General features: G+C 39.5%; 1 pseudogene; it reads right to left on the bottom strand.

Moving 5' to 3' along the window:
- Positions 1 to 1,857: 1,857 nt before the first annotated feature.
- Positions 1,858 to 4,243, bottom strand: LOC127761955 (uncharacterized; annotated as a pseudogene).
- Positions 4,244 to 4,824: the final 581 nt, after the last annotated feature.

Genomic DNA, 4,824 nt, shown 5'->3' with positions numbered 1-4,824 from the left:
TTCAAGTCATCCAACAAGCATAATGAAACATCCGACGCCTCGAGAGAGGAATATTGGAGACATTGCTGGGCCCTTAGCCTGCCAGTCAACTTCAGCCTGAGATGTGCCCGTCAAACCACTCGAAGGCAGCGACCAGATGTGTTACACATTCAGGAGACTTGACAAAAATGGCTAAAGATCTACAACCTCTCAAATATTCCTAACTCATACTCATGTGAATCTAGTTCCCAGGATGTGCACTAGATTCACACTTTCATCTTAAGCATGATTATACATAGCAAACACAACTAAGATGAAAGAAACTTAAGACTTACAACAACTTAATAATTACATAGGCCGACCGGCCAAATAGACTTATTAGAGAACAACGGAAGCTTGACTACCCAATCACAAGCACACCGACTAGGGGTTTACCCCATTAAGTTCTCATCCTAGAAGAAGCAATCGGGACCCGCATCACTCAAAGACTAAGTCTAAACCTGCAAACAAAAGGTTATATCAACAGCAAGAGTCAGTACATTAAACAAGTTAATGTACTGGCAAGCACAAGTCAATCCTACCATACTACATGTAAGGCATATATTCAAAGGAAGGCAATATGTAGTTCATTTTCAGCATAAAGCAAGTTTTGTTTCGCAATTCTTTTGTAAAGGAGTTGATGCTTCAATTAACAAAACAAGTTTTAAGTTTCATTATTAACTTCTTCATAATTCCATCATAATCAATCTCTTATTGCCATACTTAACAATAAGTCATAATGTATCACCACACACACAACTCAACACATTTATCCATTTCAAACCAATGTCACATGATCACATTTTTAAAACATAGTCTATACACATGACACATCACCAAAGCGCTCATGACCGTGAGCATGGCTAATCGATTAGTTTAAAGAACTCTGCAGAGTTTGTACAACTTTACCCACATGATATGAACTCTCTAGTTTGTTTTGAGTTTGTAAGACTTCACCACACTCTTTATGTTGAATGTGATCTAGAGGTCATAACGAAGCATTTACACTACTTAGAGCCTAGCCTTGCACCAGCACGATACGTGTTCCTCCATCCTAGGCATACTTGGAATATACCTAGAACCGTTAAGTGGCGGGCCCACGCCTTAAACTTAACGCCGTGATGGCGGACACGATGGGAACCCACCACGTGGCACAATACCATTGTATTGGACACGCTTAGTCACCTAAACTACCACGTCGGGGTAAATAGGAAGCTCCTCTGAATTATACGAACTCATACACACCGGCCTACCAGAATGCAAGGCTAGTCCTAAATAGATTACTCAGCTTAGGCCATCCCATACTAGTACATGTGGATGTCCGAATAACTTTAAATGGGTGACACAAGTTCGGTCCTTATGGACTTGGGCAAACACTCCCCCTATCGGTATGCAACTAACACCATATGCACACCACTTGCCGCCCAAGTATAAAATCACATTTTACACATTTTAGTTCACAAATACCCATCATATTCATTTTATTCCAGCAAAGGTTCATATATCAAAATCATATTTTAATTATAAATGGAATGAGCATTTGCATAGTTCTAAGCATGGCTAAGCAAGTAGTTACAAATAGAGCATATATAAACCCATTTGAGCACAAAGAGTGTACTCTAACCATTTCTAGGGGTTCAAACAGCAAGAGGATCAATTATTCAAGGTGGGGTATGCAGCAAATAGGTCATAACTACCTTAACCCAATTTTAAATACCGATATAATCTAAATTCACATGCAGCTTTGCAAACAAACATTTTCATTCCTGAAATCATGGGATTCAATGTGTTCAAAGGATGGGAGGAGAAAACTTGCCTTGATCAGAGAAATGTTAGCACCTAATCCACTCCTTCACCGATTATGCAATTATCTAGATAAAGGACACGATATGCAATTAAACACCGAAAGAGCTGAAAATCCAAGATGCTCTAAAATGCATGATTTATGCACAGTGGTTTGGTACTGATCTAAAATGAATTTAGGTGAAAGAATTTTTATTTTATCTTATTCCATTAGGGAGTTATGAATTTTTAGAAGTTTTATCGGTTTATAGTAGTATAGTCTTAGGTAGTGTTATAAAATACTTTTGTAAAGTGATTTTTATTATATTAGACTTGACAGGAATGTGGAGATGTGTTTCACAATTTTTGGAGTTATAATGATTTTCTTATAGATTTTACAAGTTACAACGAGTTTTAGGCATATAGTGTTTTATATGTGCATGACTCTCAATTTGTAGGTTCAGAACATGCTACTTCCTGTTTAAGTTGAATAAAAGGACTAATTTGGTTAACTAAAACATTTTTATTTCACATGTTTATGGTCTTTACTACTATGGTTCATATTTTATACACTAGAGATGCTCTAATCTAAACTAGCAATATATTATATTAACCTAGAAATTGTCATATGAGCTAAGTTCTTCCAAGTTTTAGTGGATGAGGATGGAACTATGGCTTTACTGGTCAATCAAGTTTTTATTTAGGTTTAATTAGACCTAAAGTGTATATATACTTATACATGTTTATGTATTACTTAAACAACACTATGTGTTTAAATTCTTATTTCACTAAGTTAAGGTTTTGATCTATGTTCTCTACAAAAGGTGCCAAACTTTATTTTACTATGTTGAAGATAACTATTTGCTGGTTCTATGGAAACTTTGTTCATTTCATTTGGACTAAAAATGAATTTTCTACAAGTTTTACAAATTAAAGGTTGCTCTATGTTAGTAAATCCTTATATGAATATTTAGAGACTTTTACTACACAGTAAGTATATAATCTTATTTCATAACATGGAAATACATGTTTTGGTGATCCTACAGAACTTAAGTTTATTCAAATTGAAGCTAAATTGGGTTCTACATGAATTTCTAAAGTTTAGCTTATCTAAAACTAATCATTATAGAGATAATAGTTTTAGAGGCATTTGATGCAAAGTAAGTAATTACTTTTATTTCACCTAATTAGAGAGTGCATGATGATGAATCTGCAGTTTTTTTGAGTTTGTTTCAAAATGAGTTGAGATGAATTTTCTATGTATTTTATAAGTTTGTGTATGCTTTATGTATGATTTATCTTAGACCAATTTTAGAGACAAAGTTTGTACAGTGAATGTCTAGTTTTATGCAATAACTCTAAGTTCATGATTTGGTGAGTTCACAGAAATTTGATTTACTCTAAAATGAGTTGTTTTCAATTTGTTATGGATTTTATAAGTTTACATGCTTTCCTGTTGAAAATACAAAACTTTTAGTATTATCTTTTTACATTTTTTTTCAGATTTTAAACTCATGGGGTTCACCTGTCAGTATCAGGCCAATATGCAAAAAGGCCCCTAGGGTTTCGGGAACTCAACCCGCAGTCCTAGGTCCATATGTCATTGATTGGGAACATTACGTAATGAACCTTATAGTTATTTAAATTCTCAAAATGAAGTCCCTGACTCCTTTTTCACACGCACAGAGGCAGAGCAGCCATGGCTGAGCTCGATCCCGGGTTCACCGGCGGCGATTGGTGGCTTGGTTGGAGTTGGGGTTAAAAGATAAAAAAAAGAGCATGTTCTTGCGATTCCATTCCTCTAGTTTTCTTGGTTAGGGGACATTGGAGTAGCGCCGATGGCGAGTGTGAGCGGCGGTGGTTCTTGGGGTGAAAGCGCATGTGTGGATGGAAGTCGATTCCGAACAAAAAGGATGCATGCATGTGGTCTTCTAGCCTTCAGAATGCTCACCGTGGGTCGAGCTAGGGTTGTCGAGGTCTTGGCGGCAGCGGTGACTTGTGGAACGGCTCGGCGACGGCGCTCCTCCTCGGGTGAACGACGACGGCTCGAACGGGACGATGAGCTGCTACAAGCAAGCATGCACGAGGTTTGTGAGGTCAAGGAGATGGTGTATGCGCGAGGAATCGAACAATGGCTCACTGAGGCAGCGGTAATCGACGATGACGGCGGAGGCGATTCTAGATTGGCGCCGGTGAAGAAAAGATGTGTTCTCCGAGTTCTTCACATCTCTGGCTGGGGTTCTTGAGGAGTATTGAAGAGGAGGTTGAGGCGATGACGATGGCGCAGCGGCTTGCTCCGAGGTGGTCGAGAATGGCTGGACGACGACGATGGTTGAAGCGGCGGCGCTCCGGTGCGTGCTCCAGGGCGTTGTCGGTGTGGCTTGCATTCCCAGCGATGCACTGCACGAGAGGGGTTTAGGTCAAAAGAGGAAATGCTCGGCATTGTGTGGAGAGATGGGAACGCAAAAGAGATGGAGGTGACCTTGACTCAAACGGAGATGGCGATGGTCATCGTCTCCACGGCCGGCGGCAAGGTTTGGAGCGATGGAGAGGCAGAGAACCTCCTCCCTCAGTTTCTTCGGCTCTGAGTGTTGAATGGAGAATGGCGACGCGTCTGGGAGGAGTAGAGAGCAAGAAAAGGGAAACCGAGATCGACGACACGTTGTGGCCACGCGTCGGCTCGCTCAATCTCTCCCTCTCTCGGCTGGAGCAGTGGAGGAAGTGATGGACAGGGCTGAAGCTAGCCTAAGGCACTGACAAGTGGGGCCAACTCGATGGAAACTAGGCTAGGGAGAGAGATATGGGTAGAAGACTTGGTAAACTTGATTTTTAGATTAATTTTCGGAATTATTTTCTCCTATGACTTTGTAACTCCATAATTTAATGTGTGGACCAAATTAATTAGTATTGATTTTACTAGAGGTAAATGATTACACGTAGATTCCATTTTCTTTAGTTGCACTTAAAAATAATGGGTAGATTGCTCACAGAAATTAAACAAAGAAGAGCTATTAGAAAGCTAGA

Source organism: Oryza glaberrima, chromosome 2 (assembly GCF_000147395.1).
Source record: "Oryza glaberrima chromosome 2, OglaRS2, whole genome shotgun sequence".
Taxonomy (NCBI): Eukaryota; Viridiplantae; Streptophyta; class Magnoliopsida; order Poales; family Poaceae; genus Oryza; species Oryza glaberrima.
This window is presented reverse-complemented; position numbering and strand designations above follow the sequence as displayed.